General features: G+C 49.5%; 1 long non-coding RNA gene across 1 annotated transcript; it reads right to left on the reverse strand.

The window, feature by feature from the left end:
- Positions 1-5,151: 5,151 nt before the first annotated feature.
- On the reverse strand, positions 5,152-21,168 carry LOC129464490 (uncharacterized). Its single transcript, XR_010116323.1, has 6 exons — positions 20,723-21,168; positions 16,344-16,422; positions 15,531-15,653; positions 10,725-10,831; positions 7,290-8,598; positions 5,152-6,420 (listed from the first exon to the last, which is right to left on the reverse strand). It is a non-coding gene; the product is annotated as an uncharacterized lncRNA (long non-coding RNA).
- Positions 21,169-24,943: the final 3,775 nt, after the last annotated feature.

A 24,943-nucleotide genomic window follows, 5' to 3' on the forward strand; every position in this document is an offset into this window, starting at 1 on the left:
TCCTGTGCCATGCTTCTGAGACTCAGAGCCCTGTGAAGTCATAAAACATCTCTAATTTCTGGACTTCCAGCACAAGCCCAGGGCTTGGCATACAGTAGGTGCTCAGAAGATGTCTTCTGGAAGGAATGAACTGAGTGAGTGGACTGGAGTACGAACTGCAGGAAATAGAGAGAGTGGCTGGAGCCAGGAAGGAGCTGAACCTGGCAAAACTGCTTTCTGGACATTACTTGATGCTAGACGCATTTGTAGCTCTGCTTTCTAAAAGCCAGGTTCCTTTCTCATCACACTGCCCAGGTACCAGCTCCAGCACCTTCCATCACACCTTCCCTGTGGGTACGCTGTGAATGCACCTGACGTTAGCCAGCGCCCCCACCACTGCCCAACAGCCCACGGCACTCTGCAGCTGCTTCCCAAAGTGGCCAATGTCATGACTGCAGGAATTGCATCTGAGTGTCAAGGAAGAAAGAATGGGGGCTGGTGGGTTTATTAACACTAAAGAGCGTGCCTCCTACCTGCTCCCTGCATCCAGTAAGACCCAAGGCTGCCTATTCCTACTTCCTTAGTAGCCCTCAAGCCTGAACACTTTTGTCCAATCCTACATGATGTATGTGTAAAATTTCACCTGGAAATCACTCCAAGGCCAGTGCTCGCACTCAAAGTCGGGGGAATGAGAGGGGCATGGAGGGAAAGGGTCTCTCTAAGCTTCTGCAGCAGCAGGACCCACCCACCCCTCTCATGCCAGGGGCCTGGGCCTGAGCTTCACTGTTTGAAAGCAGGAGTGCTCCAGCCTGTGTCCAGCCATGGTGTACCCTAGGAGTCACTGCACCATAGTGTGCTGGTGTAACCCTAGGCTGTCCCCACTGCAGTGTCCATCAACGGGGACAGGGTGCTGGGGTTGGCTGCATCACACCATATACAGGTGACAACAAAGGGGACTACGTGTAGATGGGAAGGAGTGCTAAGTCAGGCACAGAACAGTGCACTAAGGACAATATGAACAGCGTCTTCCCATGGGTAAGAAATAGCAATCACACTGCTGACAGGCGAGCTTCTCTGCTAGTGTTTGTACGGTGCTGACGGCTGCTCAGAAACGCACTAGTGAGGCCGCATCAGGTCTGTTTGGCAAATGTCCCCTGGACCCTCCACCATCTAAGGTGTTGAAACCTGGCTCAGCACATGACCCCCAGGGACCCTGCTCCAAGGACAAAGCCTGTTTGCTGGTGGCATCCTGAGAAGTTCCAGTTTTCAAATATTCAACTATCAACCCATTCATCCATAAATAGAAAAATGCCTGGAAGGAAAGATGCACATGAAGATGTTAACAGTGAAAATTTCCAGGGAGAGGAAGGGGAATGGCTGCAGTTTCTGACTGTCCAAAGGATTGTGTCTGAATATTTTAGGATGAAATGGCACTCATGAATTTTTCTTTAAAGAAAAGAGTGTATCTGGCTGGGCGTGGTGGCTCACGCCTGTAATCCCAGCACTTTGGGAGGCTGAGGCAGGCAGATCACGAGGTCAGGAGATTGAGACCATCCTGGCTAACACAGTGAAACCCCGTCTCTACTAAAAATACAAAAAAAAAATTAGCTGGGCTTGGTGGCAGGTGCCTGTAGTCCCAGCTACTCGGGAGGCTGAGGCAGGAGAATGGCGTGAACCTGGGAGGCAGAGCTTGCAGTGAGCAGAGACCACGCCACTGCACTCCGGCCTGGGCGACAGAGCGAGACTGCGTCAAAACCAAACCAAAGCAAACCAAAGCAAACCAAAGCAAAGCAAACCAAACCAAACCAACAAAAAAAAAGCGTGTATCCTCCGATCCTGCACAAGGATGCATCATCTACTGCTCTCCTCCCTCCCTCCCTCTGCGTTTCCAATCTCCTTCCCTTTGCATGCACAGGTTTTCCTGCCTGCGTGTTGGTGTCCCCTTTGATGAAGGAGTTTGTAACTGTCCCCATGGGCCCTGCTGGAAGGCTCTGGCCTCTATCTGGCCCTTCGCTGAGCCACCCTGCTACATAACTCATTGCCTCCCACCTGAGTGCCCACGGCACCTTGTCCATGGAGGCAGTCTCCAGCCCCCTGCCCCTGCCCCCTGACAGGCTCCTTACCAGGGGCTCCTTCATCTCTGCATTCCTCCACCCAGTGCCCAGCTCAGGCCCTGGCACCCATGGGGCTGGGTTAGGGATGATCGGAGTCATTGTCTATCTCCCCATCCTCCAGCACCCAGCATAGCTGGGATGTGCTGACACACAGGAATGTTTGTTGAGTGAAGAAAAGAGACAAGCTTGCACGAATAAGTCAATGGACAGACAGGAGTCTCCCAGGGCCTTGGCTGTATGGCCTAGTGAGGACCAGGAGGAGCATGCGGCAGGGGAGAGGGGAAAAGGGAGAGTGGAGGGGGCAGCGAGCGCCCTCCACAGCCTGGCTTACCCGGTGTCCATCGCTTGCAGGCTGACGTGTGACAGCATCAGCACCATGCTGAGGGGCTCAAACTCCTTCTCCAGGACCCCCCTCCCCATAGGTCTTCAGCCCTGCCAGCTCCACCTCCAACCTCTACTGCTGGTTCTGAAAGGAACATGAGAGGTACACGCCCTGACCTCAACTGGGAGAGAGACACTCAGATGTCATGAATGGACGGGCAACAAGTGAAAGAGTAAATAAGAAAGGGAATGAAGTGCATAAATACATATATAAGTAAATGAATAAGTAAATACATATGTCAGCAAATCAAAAGTAAATATGTAAATAATAAGTACATAGTAATAAATAGGTGAATAAATAAATAAGCAAGTAAATAAATACGTACATAAATACGCTCATGCCCTGCAGAGCACCTGAGATCTACAGACATCGCAGACATCGCCAGGATCTCTCTTCCTCTCCAGGAAGTGGAATAATGGCCCCACCCACACTGTCTCCACTCGTTAAAATCCTGTTACTTCTGGCCAGGTGCAGTGACTCATGCCTGTAGTCCCAGCACTTTGGGAGGTCGAGACAGGCAGATCACTTGAGGCCAGGAGTTTGAGACCAGCCTGGCCAACATGGTGAAGCCCTGTCTCTACTAAAAGTACAAAAAATTAGCTGTTCAGGAGGCTGAGGCAGGAGAATCACTTGAACCTAGGAAGTGGAGGTTGCAGTGAGCTACAGTTGCACCACTGTGCTCCAGCCTGAGTGACAGACTGAGAATTCGGCTCAAAAAATCCTATTACTTCACTCTGGGCCCTTTGCAGGACCTCAAGAGCGCACCAGACCCTCAGAGAGGCATGCCTGCCTCATTTTGTAGGCTGGGGAGCAAGGGTCCAAGGGGCTCAGGGACCCGCCCAGAGCCCCCAGCCGGGGAGGAGGGCTGAGTTCCACAGTTGTGTCCATCCAATTCTGGACCTGAGCCTTTCTCAGGTTCCCTTTGCGTGGCTTCATCAGGGCTGTGCAGGTGGAAATCGGGTTCCGCCCAGCCAAGAGCAGGGGCAGCCCAGGGGTGAGGGCTCTGGAGGCTCCAGCCCACTGGAATACAAGCTGTCAGCCAGGCCTCTCCCACTGCGGCCTCTGACCTTTGGCATCCTAGGAGGGGGCGCCTGTCTTCAGGAGCTCTTGTCTTCGGGAGCTCCACCAGGTGAGGCACCTTGCTCAGAGGGTCGTGGACAGCAAAACGCAAACCCCAAGGACCCCTGTGGGCTGTTTTTCAGTGACCTCCCTCAGGTGGGCCGTTGCGTGATGGCTTTGGATTACTGGAATGTTTTCTTTCTTTTAAAAAATTTAACACCCATTGTTCTTCAGAATTAACAAGCTGCAGGGAAAGGAATAAAGTTACTCTCAAAGGAAAAGGGATTTTGATGGAATTTGGGGTGCACAAAAGTCTGGGCTGAAGGGCCTGTGGGAGGGATGGGAGTGGGCCAGCTGCGACCCTGATCCAAGGTGACCCCAGGGTGTCAGGTGCCCTGCTAGGTACTGCTCTAGGTGGTCCACACGGACAAGTCTCTGTGATCGCCATGGCAACCCTATGGAGCAGGACCTACCTGCATCCCCAGATGACAGGCAGGCGGTGAGGAAAGGTGCCTGAGGCACATGGCTGCGAAGGACACAGCCAGGATTCCAGCCCCCGATGGCCAGGCCAGGGCCTGGGCTCCTAACCACGACAGACACCAACGCCTCTCCAGGGTCCCAGCAAGGCTTGTGATTTTTACATGATCATCGAACTTCCAGAAATCTCTCTAAGGAAGCCGACAAGAATGGGCACAAAGACACACACAGAGCAGAACGTTCAGCAGCCCGATTTCTAACGTAAGAACCAGGTGTCACCAAAACGGACAGTCATAATGGCCAGCCGTGGTGGCTCACGCCTGTAATCCTAACACTTTGGGAGGCTGAGGAGGGCGGATCACTTGAGGTCAGAAGTTCAACACCAGCCTGGTTAACGTGGTGAAACCCCATCCCTACTAAAAATACAAAAATTAGCCGGAAATCACTTGAACTCAGGAGGCGGAGGTTGCAGTGAGCCGAGATCATGCCACTGTACTCCAGCCTGGGCGACAGAGTGAGACTCTGTTTCAAAACAAAAAACAAACAAACAAACAACTACACAGGAACTGGGCAGCCAGTGCGGCTGATGCACATGATGAAATATTATGCAGCCAGGAGGGGCGATGCGTAAAAGAACGTCGAAGGAGACGTAAAGATGCTCATGGAAGCTGCAGGATGGATTTTACCCTCCTGTCCATCTCCCTATCTCTCTTTCTCTCCATCTTTCTATCTCTATGTCTATATACAGATATGGTTAGATATATTTATTTCGATAAATACAAGATAAATATGCAGATATACAAATAACATGCAGATATATTTAGGTAGAGAGATAGAGAAATAGGCAGGTAGATTCAGATATTTACAGAAAATTAGACTAGAAACGCTGCACTGAAATGTCAACGACGCTTCTCTACTGATAGTGTTTACGTTTTCTTCATATACTTTTCCGAAATTTCAAAATTTTCTTCAATGAATATGTTTATTTTATTTTATTTATTTTGAGACAGAGTCTCGCTCTGTCACCCAGGTTGGAGTGCAGTGGTGCAACCTCAGCTCACTGCAACATCCGCCTCTTGGGTTCAAGCGATTCTTGTGCCTCAGCCTCCTGAGTAGCTGGGATTACAGGTGCCCACCACCACACCCAGATAATTTTTGTATTTTCAGTAGAGATGGGGTTTCACCATGTTGGCCAGGCTGGTCTCGAACTCTTGGCCTCAAGTGATCTACCTGCCCTGGTCTCCCAAAGGGCTGGGATTACAGGCAGGAGCCACCGTGCCTAGCTTCAATGAATATGCTAATTTTATAAGCAGAATAAAACAATTATTTTATTTTATTTTATGTTTTTGAGATGAAGCCTTGCTCTGTCATCCAGGCTTGAGTGCAGTGGTGTGATCTCGGCTCACTGCAACCTCCACCTCCCAGGTTCAAGCGATTCTCCTGCCTCAGCCTCCCAAGTAGTTGGGATTACAGGCATGTGCCACCACGCCCGACTAATTTTTTTGTATGTTTAGTAGAGACAGGGTTTCGCCATGTTGGCCAGGCTGGTCTCGAACTGCTGACCTCAGGTGATCCTCCCACCTTGGCCTCCCAAAGTGCTGGGATTACAGGTGTGATCCATCTTGCCTGGCCCTTGAAATTCCTTTTAATAGAGTTTTTCTTCCTCTGATAATTTAAGTGACATCTATCCATTGGGGAAAATGTGGCAGACACAGAAAGGACTGAAGAATTACATAATGTCTTCTTTCATCTTGCCAGCCAGAGATAACCACCATTACCACTGATGTGGGTTTATGTGTGTGTATCATTCTACATGGTTGACATTGTTGAGAAGTAGTGAAGAACAGGGTTCTTGGACCCAGACAGCCTGGATTTAAATCTCAGATTGGCCACTCACTAGCTGTTCAACCTTGGACAAGTTACTTAACCTCTCTGTGCTGCATTTTATCTTTAGAAGGAGATGATATTAGCACCTGCCTTGCAGTACTTTTATGAGAATTAAGACAGTTTATTTGTATGAAGTGCTTAGAACTGTGCCTCATTGAAAACTTTATTCTTCATCTGATTGTAATTTTTACTATTGTTATTCCTCTAGCGACTTTTCTGTTTTGTTCTGATTAATATTATAAACTTTATGTAGGTGATTCTGACTAGGATTATAAACCGTAGGTCATCACAGATGCCAGGGAGTTGCTGAACTTGATTACTCATTTTTTCAGCAATTTATAGATAAACTCTTGCAAGAAACACAGGTTGAGAGAAGCAGAACTCCTCTCTGGATGTGGACAGCTGAGCAGAAGGGACTCGGGGCCCTCAGCTTCCTCCTCTGACTTGGCCTCATTTGTCCCATCTCTTCCTTTAGAGGCTCCGGGTGCTTTGAGTACGTGGCAGGATCTTTTTTGAATTTCCCTAAAAAGCAAAGAAATCCTGTCACAGAGGTCAGCCCACGAGCAGAGAATGAGCAGCACTTCCAGGCCTGGCCCTCTTTCCAAATGTGGGTGAACCAGCCTGTGCCTCAGGGTCCCCCGTTTGGTGGACAGAGAGACAGACAAGCAGAGCATGCCAGGACCAGGCAGGGGCAGAGGCCAGCAGAGGAGGCCTCCTGGAGGAAGGGTCCTTGACTGAGATGGTGGTTTTTGTTTGTTTGGTTGGTTGGTTGGTTGGTTTTGTTTTTTGTTCTTTTGCCTAACAGCTTTATTGAGATCTAGTTCACACATCATGGTTGGGTGCAGTGGCTCACGCCTGTAATCTCAGCATTTTGGGTGGCCGAGGTGGGCAGACCCCTTGAGTCCAGGAGTTCGAAACCATGCTGGGTAACATGGCGTAAAACCCATCTCTACAAAATAATTAGCCAGGCATGGTGACCAACGCCAGTAGGCCCAGCTACTCGGGAGGCTGAGGTGGGAGGATCACCTGAACCTGGGAGGTTGAGGCTGCAGTGAGTTGTGATTGTACCACTGGACTCCAGCCTGGACGACAGAGTGAGACCTTGACTCAATAAATAAACAAATAAATAAATAAATATAAATAAAGTAAGTGTGTGATTCAGTGGTTTTTAGTAGATTCACAGACATGCAACCATCACTGCAATTTTAGGACATTTTCATCCTTCAAAAAGAACCTCGCAGCCTTTGGCTATCACTCCCTTATCCTCCCGAAACCCAGCCCTAGACAACGAGCAATCTCCTTTCTGCCTCTACAGATCTCCTGCTCTGGACATCTGGTGTGAATGGAATCACACAGTGTGTGATCCTTTGTGTCTGGTTTCTTTCACTTACCGTGTTTTCAAGTTTCCTCCACATCGTGGCGCATATCACACTTCACTCCTCTGTACGGCCCAAGGTTACGCTGTTGTAAGGATGGGCCACGTTTTGTTTATCCATTCAACCCTTGTTGGGCGTTTGGTTTGTTTCCACCTTTCGGCTGTTACAAACTGTGCAGCGATGAGCATTCACGTTCATATTTTTGGTTAATCATACATTTGCAGTTCTTTGGGTATACACATAGAAAGTGGTAAAGAACAGAGTCCTTGGAACCAGACAGCCTGGATTGAAACCTCAGATTGGCCACCGGATCGGAATTGCTGGGTCACACGGCAACTCTATGTTTAACCTTTTGAGGAGCTGTCAGACCGTTCTCCAATGCAGTGTGCCCTCTGACACTGCCAGAGCAGCACGGTTTCAGTTTCTCTACATGCTTGCCAGCACCTGTTATTGTCTTTTTGATGGGGTTTTGAGGCATGAACAGGTGCAAGACTGGCACACAAAGGTGAAAAGCCACAGCAGGAGAAGGGCGGTGTGCAGGGAGCCACACAGCAGGTGCCTGTGGGGTTCCTTAGCAACCTGCTGTTCCTCGAGAGGGGGTAGAGGCAGAAAGTCACTGATCTCTCCAGCCCCCAAACCCATCATCGTAACCATGGGCACCCAGAATGTGCCACACAGTTAGAGACTGTGACACGAGGAACAACGATTCCTACAGCAGCCCTTGAGGTCAGCACGATGATCCCGTTTTCACCTGAGGAAGCCAAGGCAAAGGGTGAAGAATTTGCCCAAGGTAAAAGAGGTAGTAGGTGACAGCGGGGATTCAGGCCCTTGATGGTGACACAGCACTGTCCACTAATCTGTCCCTAAGGTGGAGATGTCTGCTGGACTCCCCACAGAAAGCAGACATCAAGACCTGAAACTTGGGGGCCTCCTGCAGAGGCAGAAAGCTTGTCCTAGGCTGCTGGGCTGGGGATGCGGAGCGGGGGGAGTGGCACCAATGGAAACGGGGTTGCTCTTTCGGGTCACAGAGATGTTCTAAAGCCCACCACAGTGATGGCTGCACATATCTTAAAATATACTAGAAACCACTGAACTATATAGACTTTCAGCCAGTGGGCACTATGGCATGGGACTTACATCTCAACAGCCCTGCCGAAGAAAACGCTGGACCCCTGGTCCCATCTTCTCAGCACCCTCGTTTTGCAGACAAGGAACCAGAGGCCTGGGCTGGATGTGGAAGAGCAGAGAAGGTTCTTCCAGGGTGGAGATAGCTGGGTCCTGGTCTTGCTCCTCAGATCCCAGGGCTAGAAGAGCCATTTGAGACCTGAACCCAAAGAATGCAAGGTTAACACCCTGTCCCCAATCAGGGCCCCGCCTCAGAGACTGCAGCTGCCAGAAGCACTGATTTCCAGCAAGATCCACCAAGAAAAGTGGAAATGGGAAAGCTCTCAAGAGCCTGACTGCTACTGTAAAATTGCAGGTGATTTAGAGGGAAGATGAAACGAGGTTTGCCCCTGTCTGTTTCCTTTCAAATAGTCACACAGGCCCCCAGAGAGTTACAGTGGTTCACGGCCACATGCATCTACAACTTTTCCTGGTCCCCCAGCACACGGTTTTATAGATTTTGAAATACGCCTGAATTCTCTCTGGTGGGTAATTGACACAGAATAACTCTACGCATCCAAGCACACATGTTTTGCTCCAGAGCAGGTGATACGATGCATTTTCTGTCTTCAGTACCATTATTCACCCTAAACAAGACATTACCAAGAACAGTTCATTTCCTTTCAAATACCAGACGTAGCATGAGTCTCCTGGATATTCCTTCAGCAAATATTCAGTATCTGCTATGGATCAGGGATGCGCCGAGCCCCACACAGCACCGCCCTCCAGACCCGTGTGTGCATGTGTGTGGTATGAGTGTGTTGTATGTAGCATGTGTTTGTACGTGTGCGGAGTGTTTGGAGTGTATGTGGGTGGTGTACGTGTGTATATGAGTGTGAAGGGTGGCGTATGTGTTGTGTATGTAATGTGTATAGTGTGTGTTATATGCAGTGCATGTGTGTGTTGTGTGTGTGTAGAATGCATGTGTTTGTATGGTGTTGTGTGTAATGTGTGTTGTGGGACAGTAAGAGGGGATGATGATTGCAAAGTGAAGGGTATATGGGGGAAGCCTTAGGAACCCTGGGGAGGCCCAACCCCAAGTCTAGGTCAGGAAAGTCTTCCTGGAGGAGGTGACCTCTCAGCTGCACTGGGCCCTGCACGAGGCACTGTGTATTCTCAGGAGAGCCCTGCCAGGCAGGCAGTGTCAACCTTATTTTACAGATGAGGCCGGGGAAGCACAGGGTAGCTGCGTAACTGGCCCTGTGTGACTCAGCAAGCAGGGTGCAGAGCAGGGGCCTACGTGAGATCTATTTCTGTTTTAAGAACCCTAAAGGATAGGTGGGGAGAGAAAACCCAATGTCACCCCTTAGTCCAGCACCTGCCACGGCTGTTTTCACCATCTTTGTCTCAATTTTACACAGATGCAATTGTGGTCGGGCCTCTCTGTGTCCAGTGGGTCTCATTTCACTAGAATGCAAGACGTTTTAATGCCAGGATGTTCGTATTCACCCACATGCTTGGCCCTTAGTTTCGTCAGCATGGAGCTCTGCCTCGTCCTGCCTGTGTCCCTAGTACCTCGCTCTGTCCCTGGAAGGAATACATGCTCTAGGGTCATTTGTTGAACACGTTCATTCATTTGTCCACTCATTGGATACTTACTGAGCACCTACTGGGAGTGCCAAGCGAGGTTCTAGGCCTGGGGTTCACCACAGTGAACTAAACAGGCAAAACAATCACTGAACTCGAGAGCCTTCTCCTCCAGACGGAGACAGGCAATAACACCAGGAGTGAGCAGTGGAGGAGGCTGTGAGGTGGCAATGCAATCAGGAAGAGAAACGGGCAGGGGCTGGAGATTTGCACCGGTGACCTGGCTGGCGTCCCTGGGCAGGAGACAGGTGAGCAAAGACCTGGTTGAAGGGTGGTCTCAAGAGCCCTGAGGCCACATGGGCACAGAACTTCATCATAATCATGGGCACCCAGAATGTGCCACATGTCAGAGAATGCGGCATCCAGACCTGAGGTGGCCACGGGCCTGGGGTGCTCTGAGATAGTGAAGGAGCTCGTAGAGATGGAATTAAGTGAGGAAGGGCTCCAGGAGAAGCTGAGGTCTGTGTCCTGGGTGGCCCAGAGCAGGCGGGCCTGGTGAACTAAGAGGAAAACAGATACAGTGGAACACCTACCCTGTCCTAAACACCCGCCTGGTGGTAAGTGGGCTTGACTAGAGTCTGTCTTAAAATTGCATTTTAATAACAAGAGGCATCACGTGGGCTGCCCGTTGGTGACCTCTGGCGCAGGTGGAGTCAAGGCCAGCATTTGCGGCTCAGCGGCCTGGCCTAGGCTGGTTACCTGAGAGGTGCTGCAGGTGCTGACTCTGCAGCAGGTTCCTTCTTGTTGCGCAGGGAGCTGAAGAGCTGCCTGCAGGTCCCGCAGTACAGATCATTGCGTTTATCTCCCTGAGGACAGAAAGGGTTTCAGGTGAGCAGGGAGGAGGCTCAGGCGATCCAGCCTTCTCTGAACATAAAATTAGCTGAAAAAGACACATGGGCTTTGTGTGGACAGGGCTGGGTCCTGCGACTCCATTTCCCCACTGTACATTTCCATGCTAGGTGTGACACCTTTCTGAGCACAGATGAGAATTTCAGTTCATCTCAACACCTCTGTCATCGGGTGAGAGAGAAAGTGCTAGGTCCTCAGTAGATAGAGGTGCGTTTTGAGAATTTGTTGCAGGAAACGGCTCAGCCCTATTTGGGGGACACCAATCAGAGGGTCAGAGGTGACTTCTTTGATTGCAAACATCATCTCAAGGGGTCTTCATGTTACCTGCCAGAGGCTGATCAATGCTGTTCAATCTAATCTGAGGTCTGTAAACCCCAATAAGCCAAGAGGGAACAGCAGGTACCTCTGATGTCAATGTATAAGGACCTGGCTAGGTGTGAAATGAAGATGAGGGAGAAACAAGGAAGAATGAAAATTTCATTTTTTAGTGTGGCAGATTCTAGGTGATATTTTAAAAATGTATATTGACCACTAATATATTTTTATATGGCAAACTCTTAAAATTACTATGTTTTAAATAAGGCAGTGATATATTTTATTTGTTTAAAGACCAAGCTGCTGTGTTGGAGTGACCTTTCCTTGTAACACACCAGGTTTTTGCATGATGACAATTTACAAACAATCCCCCAAATAAGGAGAAGGCTGCAGGGCCTCAGCATGAATGAAGAATTCAGCAAGATAAGTGGTTCTCTGCTAAGCTCACACAAATGGCATTTTGGGAGAAAACCAGCAGCAGGAATGACAGCTGTTCTCAGGCACCCTCTGCTTAACTCTGGTACCAAGAGATCTGACATTCATGATGAGGACCAGAGGCCTTGCAGCTCCCCTGGAACCATCAGAGATGCCACCATGCGTGGGTATATCTGCTAGTTCTATGCCAGACCAGAGATTTTCCAGTTGATTATTTTTATCTACAGGCACTTGATTGAAAACAAAGGTTATGTGGAAACCCAATAAGTACGACAGGCCAGAGTAGACCTACCTGTGGACCAACTCAGCCCTCTGTATGTTTTTATAAATAAAGTTTTATTGGCATGCAGACACGGCCCTTTGTGTACATATTGTCTATGACTGCTTTCCTGCTACAAGCATAGAGTTGAATGACTGAGATGGAGGCCATGTGGCCCACAAAACCTATGACAGTTGCTATCTATCCCTTTCCAGAAAAAGTTTGCTGACCCCTGCTTTGGAGGAAGCTAGGGTGGGGGCTGTGCCCCAGCACACAGGGAGGGGCACTAAGTGTGAACACTTACTGCACACTTGCCATGTACCAGGCGCTGAGTACCAACCTCTCTGTGGTTTAGCTCATTCATCCTCACTGAGCCCTGAGGAGAAAGGCCTGTGACAGCCCCATTTTTCAGATGAGGAAACTGAGGCAGTGAGTGTTCCAGCAATTTGTGCAAGGCCACAGAGCCACCAAGTGGTACAGCTGGCATTCCAACACGGGCACTTGGACTCTGGAGCCCACACCCTGGTGACTAGGAAGGCCGCTCTCTCAGCCAGTCCCAATGGGAGCATGGGACACACGTGGCTGGTCCTGGAGTCTCGTGGATGGCAGAGCCCTGATGCATGCTTCCTCTGGTGCTCAGCCAAAGAGGCAGCAACGTGAAGGATAGGCAGGCCTTGCTGTGACGTCCTAGGGAGGTGGGCCGGCCCTGACCATGGAGAGCGCAGGGCAGGAACATGCAGGGCGAATGGGGGTGGACCCAGGACCACTGGGAGAAGCCGACCTCTGCCCTGGAGCAGCCACTGGTGGGGCCAGAGACTGGTGCCTGGACTGCCACTGACAAGGGCCCCTCAATGCTGCCCTGCGGGCCTGTGCCCCTCAGAGGAGACTGGAATCCTGGTGGCTGGTGGCCGCCCTGTGGGTCTCAACGTAAATGTGCCTCTGATGGGCTCTGCGATTGAGAATACTTTCAAAATGGATGAAAAAGAAAAATGAGTGGAAATTGTCCTCCATGGCGAAGGCATAGTGAGTAGACAACGGATAGGGTTACCTCCTCTGCCTCAGGCTCTGGGGGCAGAGCCGGGTCCCCCAGATGAGGATTTTGGTGTCAATGGTTTATTTGGGTATTGATCTCAGGAAGCACCGGTAGGGCTGGGAGTGAGTCAGGTGGCTGGGCAGGGCCATTACAGGAACGGGGCTCAGTCCCATGGGAACTCTCTGGGGTATAGAATCCACCTGGGATTTGTCTCACCATGTCGGTGGTGGTGGAAAGCTGTCTGCATGGGTTTACATAGATGTTCAGTTCGCTAGCTCTGCCCTGCACATCTGGCCCCATGGCCATCTGAGAAAAGCCCACAGCAGAGATGCTGGGCTAGGGAGGGTGCTGCGGCATGTAGGAGTGGTGAGTGCTGCAGGAACCAACCTGCAGCATAGTCAGTGTGGGCCCTGGAGTAGCAGCCATGGCCCGTGGGCGTGTCAGAAACGCAGACTCCCAGGCCCCTCCCTGAACCTGCTGGAGCAGAACCTGCCTACCAGCAAGACCCGCGGTGACCGTGTGCATGCTGGAATTTGAGAAGTGCCAGGCCTGTCACTGTGATTCCTTTCCCTTTTCTAAACGTTACAAAGTAACTGCTGCCCCAGCACTCTCTGAATGTCCACTGACCCTCCCAGGTAGGAGGGAACAAGCTGCCTCATATCTTTAGTCTTTAACCTGTTCAGGATGGGCTGAAAAGGAAGACTGGATGTCAACTGCTTTGGCTCTTTAATCAACGTGGCTGAAGGAGGTGGAGTAACACCAAGGGCTTTCCCAGTGCACTTTCTGCTGCATAAGCATTCCAGACCCCGGCTTGGGAGGGGTGAGCTCCAGTCCACCCCTGCATCCCACACAGTGCCTTGTGGGCTGCACACCTCTGCAGCAAGGCTCGGTAGGCCTCAGAGCTCCGGAAGGCCTGCGGCTCGCAGACATAGCCCTACTTGTCCTCGTCCACCTGAGACACATACCTCTGGAGGAAGGAGCACAGAGATTCTGAGGCGCTCCAGATTTGGGGTTGGGATGGGGATGGAGGCTGGGCATCCTCTTGTCCAACCTCCCTGGGGCTCTTTACGATGATCCCAAGAAGCTACTGCTCAGCTTCTGCTTGCACACCTCCAGGGACAGGGAACTTACTACCTCCAAGCAAGTTCATTCCTTGTTTGAATGGCACTGTTTTCCTTCCCATCAACTGGCATCTTCCTCGCTGTGGCCACTGCCATTCTCCAGGTTTGGTGTGATGACTGCAGAGAAGGGCAGCATTATCAGTTCCCGCCAGGGGAACCTTAGACTTCTCTACAATGATCCCTCATGCAAACATCAGCACTTTTCCCTGCACAGGGTCCTGGGCTGAGCACTAGTGACAGATGAATCAGATCCAACCCCAGGCCTTGGGATGCTGAGTGGAGCTCCTCCCTCTCTCATTGCCCCTGCCATCTGCTGGCAGGCAGCGAAAGCTCTGCGCTGCTCTTGGCCACATGCTCAGGGGCCTGCTCTGACCTAGTGCCAGGAATTATCCGGCACTGCCAGCAGCTGGAGCCACTGATCCAAAGACACCCTCCACCTCGCTTTGCGTGAATACAGCTGACATTTAATCTCCATCTGACTGGCTACTGGATAGCTCCTAGTTGGTTGAAAACGTGGGTAGGAAGGAGAGGGATGTTACTAACTGAGCCCCCCATTAGGATTTTGTCAACTGTAAATGAGTTTTCTATGACTAAAACAAGACGAAATTGTAGAGGTTTAAAGAAGTTCACATCAGGGTCTTTGTATTTGACTGGAGGAAATGACACTGGAGGCAGGGTGCTGTTCTGGGGAAAGTATGGGCTTTGAGGTCAGATATTCTTAGGGGTGTGGGAGGGCTTATTGTAGGAGGTGACACTGAGGCAGGCATGGCTCGAACAGAAAATGACACGTTTGTTCAGTGTGGCTGGAAGGTACAGCTGGGGGTGGCAGAAGTGATATTGGACGGTAACAGTATTTCAGGCGAAATGGGCTTTGACCTTATGCCATAATTGGGCGTTCCTCCCCTGGCCCCCAGAACATGCTTTTGTAGGAGGTTAACAGGTGCTCTGTGAAAAAGAGGGCTCCTTGGTAGATTAGTTTGAGAAACACCGCACACCAGTGCTCACACATAGAGACTCTCATGCCCCTTTACACGCTTGGCGCTGCCTCTTCCTCCACAGCCTCACTCCAGGACAGCAGGGGCCCCATCGGCCGTGCTCGTGGCCGTATCCCCAGCACCTAGCATGCTGCCAGGCATAACAAGTGCTACACAAATATATTTTATGTGCACCAAAAATGTCCTGTTGAGGGAGAAATCTACGATCTTGATTTCCTCCAGAATTTCCTAGACTTATTTGACAGCTGGCCCATGTTTCCTGGATGGGCCATTCTGCCTGACCCAGTTTAGGAGATGCTGCCAAAAGCAAGGGAACCCATTAATTGCTCTAAACGGGTGAGTGAGTGGTACCTCATGTCTGCACTCTAGAGGGTTCCCTCTGGCTCTGGTGTGAGAAATGGATTAGGAGGGAACGGCCCCTGGTGGTGGCTGCAGGCTGCCCAGGCCCCATTTCAGGGAGGGATTCGCTTTGTATTCACCACATAAAACAGGACTTACCCCTTTTTGTCCTGAGACAGCTGAGCCCACTGAGCAGCCAGCATCTTCATGATTTCCGTGAAAGGCAGATCGGGGTGTGTGGCACTCAGCTGACTTCTCTGCTCGTTCAGGAATATCAATTACCTGTGCCACGGAAGGGACATACGTGGCTCTGGGAACCGGCAGGGAAGGCATCCGGCTAGGGGCAGCTCATTCCACTTTCTGGTTTTCATAACGAGTCACAGGTTTGCCCATCTTTTTCAGTCTAACTAGAGAACTGAAGGCTAAGAGGGGAACATCCTCCAATGGCTTGTTAACCCAGAGTCTCGTAAAAGGCCTAGGAACAAGAAGAGGGGCTCCCCATAGGGCATGAGGTGTATGAAGGCTGGGTGGCTGTGTCTGGCAGGGGACACGTTCAAATAGCCATGCTGCATTATGCGGACAAATCACTTAACCCATCTGAGTCTCTGTTTCCCCCTCTGTATAATGAACATAATGCCACCTGCTCACAGGTGCCACAGAGCACCCCTGTCTTCAAGCCTGGGATGGAAAGCAGACCCACCAAGCCCACACCTACCCCTTTTCCTGTCTGGAACCCAAGCCTGGTTCTTCTGTCCTCTCTCTTCCAGGACTAGGACTTCATTACAGCTTAAAGAACTAAGCAGCCCACCCCACACTCCCAGTGGTGTCAGGCCCCCTAACTAACCAAGGGCCCTAAAAGAGCAGGTAAAAGCTGAGATGGGATTGTGCCAACCTAGCTATGCGGCCCAGGCCACATGGTGAGCCCTGCAGATTACGTCAACGTTGGGTCAGAGTAATCTCCCTGCATCTTACCCTGTCATAGGAGCACGGAGCAGCAAGGTCCCTCGGGAGGGTTTCTCTTCTTGCCTTTAGGCCAGCCCCCTTTCCTTTTCTGAAACAGAAACACCACACAGGAAAACCTCAAGATCATCAATAATGACTGATCATATTCAGATCACAGCATACAATCATGCTACTACAGGGCCCTGGGCTTCACACAGACGGCCTATGACCTCCTAGCAGTTCCACGGTGGGAGTGAGCCTCCCCCTGAAGTTGAGGGAACTGAGGCATGGAGAGATGCAGTGATTCCCCCCAGCATCGCCCAGCAGTGTGGGAGCCAGGACCTTCCCTCCCATCCAAGCTGCGTGATGGTCACTGGGCGCAATCAAGAAAGTCACCCAAAGTTTCAGTTACTAGGTATATGGGGGATGGGACGAAGCCTTGGCACCGGGACCGGTGGTGCAGAGGGTTGACAACTGAGCTGGCAACTCCACTGGGGTTCTCGTCTCAGCCCTGCAACTGACCTGCTGTGTGGTATTTGGCAAGTTATGCATAGCTCTTTGCCTCAGTTTCCCCTCTTGTAAAATGAGGATCATAGTCCCTATCTCGTGGGTTGCAGTGAGGATTAGAAATGTTGATATTCATGCAGTTTTGAGAACAGAGCCAGAAGCCAGCAAGCGTTCAGTGAGTGCAGGCTGGCATGCCTGTATACAGAACCCTCTCCAACAGACGCCAGCTCTCAGGACAGAAATCCAAGTTGTGGGCTCACTCTTCCATCCATTTCATTTCTGGGTTCATCAACGGTGACTGCGCCCCCACTATCATCAGGAGCCTGTGCCAGGCTCAGAAGCTAGAGGGCTGGATAAGGCACAGGCTCTGCCCTCAAGTGGCTCACAGTGCCATGGGGAGGCTAATTTTATAGAAATAATTGTAACAGTCCAGCACAGGGGAGTGGGGTTATAGGATGATAGCCTGGATGCCCCTGTCCTCATGGTTCAGTTTCAAATTTTCCTGAACCAAACACACATGACAAAAATGGTACAGAATAATCAAAACGTGACCTTAAGAACCTCAGCTTCCAGTTTTCCAAGCTCCCTCACAAACATGCCCATGTCAGCCTTTCCAAGGCCAGGAGATACAAAGCAAGTCAGTAGCCCAGCAGGCTGGCTGGGTGGCACTGCCACAGGCAAGCCAGTTGTGCTAGAGACCAAAGGACAGGCGGTCAAGCCACACACAGGTTGAGGCAGCGGCTGGCACTGGGGGCTTCAGGAGCAGGAGGGCCAAGCTGAGGCCAGGCAGAGGCTAACAGCCTAGTAGTAACCATATGTGTTAATGAGGTAATGCTGCGGAGGAAGCCAGGCGCCAGGCACACAGTAGGTGCTCAGTAAATGACATTCTCACTGGCTTACTCCTATGCACAGACTATGCTGATCCTTGGAGTCTGAGGACAATCCTTTCAGCACCCCGGAGAGCTCCCAAGGTCCTGGGTCGGCTCTAATTTCATCTAATGGATTCTGCTAACGACCACTATTTCTACAGCTTGAGTTCACCAGGGCTCTCAAATACACACATATCCTTGAATCTGAGTCTCGCCTTTTCTAGTTGAAGCAAATATCATCATTGCAGGTCACAAGAAGACACTCAGAAAGATGATGTGATTTGATCACTGAGCAGCAGTGCCAAGCAGAAAGCCCAGAGCACACCCACAGTTCTTATTAGAGCTGGTGCCTCCTGACAGAGGCCCCACAACTCTCTGAGGTCAGGGGAAGGTGGGCCAGGTATCCTCTGCCCTGGAGCACAGTGGCCATCTTCTCCTCTTTTCTTGGTCAGCCTCCCTGCTCTGGCACAGGGAAGGTTTTTTGTTGTTGTTGTTGTTAATTGGAGGGAATATTATATTTATTGTAATTCTCTATATGCTAGTATTATAAGTAAAAAAATCAAAATAAATGTGTTCATCATTTTGTGCCCATCTGAGGCTCTGTGCTTCAGCTCCATTAAAAAAAAAGAAAACCTTCTTGAGTGTTTTCTTAATTTGCCCAGAAACCATAGTTACTGAGACAAAGGGGAAGGCTGCAGGATGTTTTTCTCTGAAGCTTTTTGTTCTTGTTGAATTCCTCATGCAGGACTTACAACGAACTGCCTTGCCCTAAATAGAGTCACGTAGACAGCACACTCATCATTAGTACAGGGTGTTACTACGTGGAGAACATTGCCCACACACAGGAGTGTGTCAGCTACAGAGGAAACAGAGGAAGAGAGCATGGCCCAGCAAGGGAAGGCTGAAAAACCTATTTTTTTTTTGAGACAGGGTCTCCCTCTGCCACCCAGGTTGGAGTGCAGTGGTGTGATCTTGGCTCACTGCAGCCTCAACCTCCCAGGTTCAAGTTTTAGAAAGGCCAGTAGCAGAGCTGCAAATTAATTGACTGGCAAGATTCCAAGGGGAAAAATCAATTCCAACAGTTTTCACCAGCACAGCCCTTTTATCAGGTTGGTGCAAAAGTATTTTCAGTTTAAGCCATTACTTTCAATGGCAATTTCAATTACTTTGAAAACTGCAATTACTTTTGCACCAACATAATACATTGAGATTGCAACAGATGGTGAATTTTGGATATTTAGTTTTTTTAAACAGAATTTTGTTTTACGAAGAGAAGCTCCTTTGGGGGTCAGCAGGAGCAAAAGCAAACAGGGGCTTGAATGACAGCTCTGGGCTCACCCTCCAGTTCTGATATGGTGTGACCCGGACAGCCCCTTTACCCCGAAGCCGCTAACTGGGAAGCAACAAGGAGCAGTGGTGGGGTCGGGGAGCTAATGTTTGCAAAGGGCTTGGCACATGGCCGAACTCGACACATGCCTTCCCTCTCTCTCTTTACCAGGAAGGGAAAAAACTCAAGTACAAACCGATCAACCAGATTCTGCAGCTTGCTGAGCGAGCCTCAAAGGGAAAAGTATTTTAGTTTATGCAACGTATCATTTGGGAGCCAGAGCCAAGCTCGGAAGATGATGACAATCACTGTCAGGAAATGGCCCATGGCCTCTGTGGGTTTACAAACAACTGCCCTAGCAAAGTCTAGGTCCTGGCTATTCCCAAGGACTTTGTCAAGGGCACTCAGCAGTCTCCCCATCTGAACAGTGGGCATGTTGATTACATCGTTCTAGACACCATGAGAAAAGTTAAACTGTTAAAGGCTGGGTTCTCACCTTTTGATACTGTAGTCCTGACTTTGAAATTCTAGTTCATTTATTTCTGAAGTAAACTAACCCTGTGCTGTGGACTGAATTGCATCCTCCACTCAGCCCCCACAAATTCAGATGTTTAAGTCCTAACCCCCAATATGGCTGTATCTGTAGATAGGGTCTTTAGAAGGTATTTAAGGGTAAATGAGATCATGAGGGTGGAGCCCTAACCCCATAGGACTGTCACCTTCTAAGAAGAAGGCAGAGAAATCTTTCTCTCCACCATGTGAGGACATAGCGAGGCAGCCAGCAAGCCAGGGAGAGTTCGTTACCAGAACTGGACCCTGCTGGCACCTTGATCTAGGACTTCCAGCCTCTAGAACTGGGGAAAATTTCTGTTGTTTCAGCCACTCCATCTATGGCATATTGTTATGGCAGTCCAAGGTGACGAATACACTGCAAAAGAAGGACTTTATTATTATTATTGTTGTTATTTTTGAGACAGGGTCTCACTCTGTCACCCAGGCTGGAGTGCAGTGGTGTGAACTTGGCTCACTGCAGCCTCAACCTCCCAGGTTCAAGCGATCCTCTCACCTCAGCCTCCCAAGTAGCTAGGACTAGAGCCACACACCACGACGCCCAGTTAATTTTTATTTTTTGTCGCGACGGTGGTCTCACTATGTTGCCCACGCTGTACTTTATTATTTTTGAACACGAGACTGTTAGACACCAATGGCCCTCCCTTGCCTCATTTCTCATCTCAGCTTCAACCAGGTTTGCAGACAGGATTCCAAGGGGAGAGTTTACAATGCTGAGTGACAGTGGAAGGTGGTGGTCAAAGTGTGGATTCTGGAGCAGACTGCCCGGATTGGAGTCCCAACCTCTCCACGTACTGGCTCTGAAATCATGAGCACATCACTTACCCTCTCTGAGCCTCAGTGACCTCCTCTGTACAATAGGGTAACCAGCTCTTCCCTCACTAGCTGTGAGGATTAAACGACTAGGTAAGCGCTGGATAGGTGCTGGAGTGCAGGGAGCCCTCCGGTTGGCTGCTATTGTACGGATGGCAGCCCACTTACATTTGAATCCTGCTCCCCCGCTGCACACATTACCTTCTGAGAGTCATCAGACCTTTTGGAGTCCACCTCTGCCTGTAAAGTGGACTGGCTTCTTGTGATCTATATGAACTTCTGGGACGTATTCATAAAGAAATGGCATCTTTTTTCACTCTTACCTCCTTCCTGCTGGCTAGAATGCAGACACGAGGGCTGGTGCGCAGCAGCCACTTTGGACCATGAGGCAGCACGCCAAGGATAGCAGAGCAGTCAGATGGAAAGAGTCTGGTCCCCTGCTAATGGAGATGCCTCCATACCAGCCCTGATCCTGTCTCACTTGCCCTTAAGACAGGAGTTGCCTGCGACCGCTCGTCCCCGTCCGCCCGGAGCAGCAACCCTGACCCGCGCCGCGGGCCTGGACTTTGCAGAGGCAGGATCCGGAGCCCGGGGCGTGGCTCCTTCAGCACCGGCGGCGCCGGGCGGGGATGGCGGGGCACAGGCCAGGCACCTGCACCGGAGAACGCGCCGGGAGGCGGCCAGGCCAGGGGGGCAGGCCCGAGCCACGTGCCAGAACACGAGAACCGCTCGGGTGTTCTCAGCCGCGCTGCGCCGGAAGCCCAGATCCCATCCCCAGGACTCCCCGACTGGGGAGCGGGGCACGCGCGACAGAGGAGGTGGGGCACGCAAGTCCAGCCACCGAATCGCAGCCTCCCGCGGTCCCGCTGCATGTCGCTCGCCCGCCGGGGCAGCTGTCCGGCGCCCGCCGCTGCGCCTGGGTCGCGTGGGCGGGACCTCCAGAGGGGCCGGGCCGCTCCGCGCGTTGCTGTGCTCCGGCCTCCGGCCTTTCGGAGCAGCCCGGGGCTGGGCGGGGACAGTGGGCGGGGCAGAGGAGTGGGCGGGGCCGAGGCTCCGGGCAGCCCCGCCCCCGCCTGCCGCTCACCCGGAGGAGGCCTGCCCCCGCCCTGCAGTTACGTAATTGCCCTCAGCGGGCGAGAGGGGGGCCTCGCCCGCGAAGGGTCGTCTTCTACATTATTTATATGACTTTTAACATGTTCGAATCACACAAGAATATATGATACATCACCACTGTGGCGAAATTAGAAAATTCAGAGCAGCTGTTCTCCGGGAGTCCTTTTCAGAGTCAACCACCTGTTAACCCTTTGGTGCACTTCCTTTACATAAAAACGTTCAAAGTATAATTTAAACGATAGTTTTAAACATTAGAAATGGCCACGAGTTCCATCCCTCCTTCCAATGGCAACGCTTCCATGTTTGCACGTCCCCTTCCCCCCCGAGACAGGTGAGCTGGTGACAATCACAGGGTTCACCATATCTGTGGGTGGTAATTTTTGCGGTTGCCTAGAGACGGCACAGTCCCTGGAGCCCAGCGGTCTGGGCTCATCAGCCACCTCTGCTGGGTGCCGGTGGGCTGGTGACTTCACATATCTGGGGCTCAATCTCGTGGTCCGTACACTGGAGATAATAATAGTGCCTATTAGCTAAGAAGGTTGTGGGATTAATGATTTAATATTCCTAAAGTACATAGGAAGCACTCAACAAACGAGTAAGCTATCATTACTGAGGTCTTCTTCATGTATCAAGAACAATGTGCACTAATTATGTAATAACATAACTTGGTCTTTGCATATTCCCCCAAAGCTCGCCACTCCATTCCTTTGTTTCCTTTTTTAATCAACCAATATCTTCAGCAAATAAGTCAGTACAGCTCTGCATTCTTTAGTTCCTTGCTCTATAGAATGGAGATAGTACGAATAGCACCTGTCTCCCAGGGATGTTTGAGGATTAAATGAGATGCTGAGGGGTGAATATACATAACTGGTTGAGCAGGACACCTGACATGCATTACCTGGCCAATAAGAACACAAAAAAGCTGGGTGCGGTGGCTCACACCTGTAATCCCAGCACTTCGGGAAGCCAAGGTGGGAAGAATCACTTGAGGTCAGGTGTTTGAGAACAGCATGGCTAGCATAGCAAGACCCCATCTCTTTTCTAAAAATTAGCTCAGAATGGTGGTACATTCCTGTAGTACCAGCTTGGGAGGCTTAGGCAGGAGGATCACTTGAGTCCAGGAGTTTTGATGTTACAGTGAGCTATCTCGGCACCATTGCACTCCAGCCTGGTCAACAGAGCACGACTTTGTCTCTAAAACAAACAAAAAGACACATACACAAACAGCTGCTCTTATCACTGCATGTTGTCCAGTGCTTAAGGAGAAGCCAGTCTGGGCTGGAATTCTAGAGCAGGCAAGGAGCTCAGAGGTCTAGGGCACTAGCCCATCCTTCCTCAGTGGCGGAAATTGAGTCTGGAAGAGGGTAAGTGGCTTGTCCAAGTGAAATTCTGTCTACCTCCCCATGAAGCTTCTCAATTTAGTCTAATTAAGTGTAGCAAATACATGCTGAGACTGCCTCCTTACCAAAGTGAGTACAAAATAGTCTCTGAAAACAAATCCTTGAGAATAGTTTAAAAATTACAAAATGTAAGAACATTCAAGTGAGACTCGAGTGTTCCTACATCAGAGGATACAAAGAGCCACTGGAATCTAATCAGTAATTGGTGTTGATATAGGAATGGACAAATAGATGAGTCAAACAGAAGATGGAACTAGAATTAAATCTAGAACATGTGCTAGCCTAGTTTATGACAAATCTAATGGCTAAATTCAGTAAAAAAGAATAAATTAATAATAAATATTGCTGGTAACGGGCTAGCCATTGGAAAGGGGAAAATGGACTCTGGCCTTATGCCAAATACAAAAGTAAATTTTAGACAGATTAAATACCTAAATGTAATAAAGTAAACAATAAAAAATTTGCAAGAAGGCTTTGGGATTCCAATGGTATGCTCACCTGAAAATGTCAACTGAAACACCTTCACAGATTAAAATATGGAGATGGGAAACTATTTACAACAAACTCAAAACGCCCTGCTAAACTCACAGGAGATCCAGAGTAATGCCCAAAGATTGTGCCTCTTCACAAAAAAGAGGAATAATCAGCCCAAACTAGAGTGGCTATGAAAATGGAAATCCAGGCCCCGATGGGTACAGGCACCTGCAACAGGAACTTCAAGCTGGAGGGATTCATACGGATATAGAGGACAAACGAACAAAGCCATCTCTGCTACCTCTGGGTGGAAACACATACACAATGCTAGAGAGTCTTTCCTGAACTTTTGTAGCCAGAGGACTGCTCTGTTGTGTGTCTGAGGTTCAAATTTATACTGCCCCTAATGTCAAGAAACATCACCCAGGCAACAAAATTAAAATATTATAGTTACAGATTGGTAGCGCCCCCTGGAGCCTAGAAGAAGCAAATGCCAGTGATGTCTGGAGAAAAGCATCCTCAATCTAGTCCCATCACCACATATGCTGCCTGAGCTCATAATAAAAATTACCCAACACAGGGAGAAATGGCTCAATGTAAGCAAGAATCAGCTGAATAATAAACAATATATTTAGGTCCTCAAGCATTTCTGATAGTAGACATCTAATTCAGAGAGCAAAAATAATCATGTATAAACATAAACTGTGTTAAGAAATTAAAAATGGAATTTAAAAGTTCAAAGAGCAAAAGTCAAACAAAACGACCGGGAAGAATTGAGAAAGAACCAACTAAAGCATCTTGTAGTAAGAAATACAGTGAATGTGCTAGGCATGGTGGCACATATCTATTGTCCCAGCTACTCAAGAGGCTGAGGCAGGAGGATCTGTTGAGTGCCGGGGTTTGAGACCAGCCTAGGCAACATAGTGAGACTCTGTCTTTAAAGCAAACAAACAAAGAAACAAACAAACAAAGAAATTTAATGATTGAAATTGAAACCTCAATTGTTGTGTTATATAGCAGATCAGATTGCCTTCAGACAGAATGATCCAGAGGACAGATCTGAAGATATTACCGAGAATGCAATGCAAAGTGACAAGAAATGAGAAATAAGAGAGGTTTGAAGACATGCATGACAAAATATGAAAGTCTAACACTTGTCTAATTGGAGTTCCAGAAGATTAAAATAGAGAAAGCCGAGGAGAGGCAATATTTGAAGAGCTAGTGCCTAAGAATTTTTCACAACTGTTCAAAGATGACAAACTTCAAATCTAGGAAAAACAAAGTATATCAAGCAGCATAAAGAAAAATAATCTACATATAATAATTTCAGATGAAATAAGAAGACATCAAGAGAAATCAAGAAGCAACAAAAACAGAAAAGATACTCTACAAAAAATAAAAGTGACCATATTTCATCAATTCCAAGATATGTATTTTCCCACAATTTAACACATTTGACATTGGGATTAATCTTATCATTTGATGGAGTCTTACAATTATAATTGGCAGTTTTTTATTCCTTACTGTTAATAAAATAATGATGGATTGCATATTCAG

Source organism: Symphalangus syndactylus, chromosome 16 (assembly GCF_028878055.3).
Source record: "Symphalangus syndactylus isolate Jambi chromosome 16, NHGRI_mSymSyn1-v2.1_pri, whole genome shotgun sequence".
Lineage (NCBI taxonomy): Eukaryota > Metazoa > Chordata > Mammalia > Primates > Hylobatidae > Symphalangus > Symphalangus syndactylus.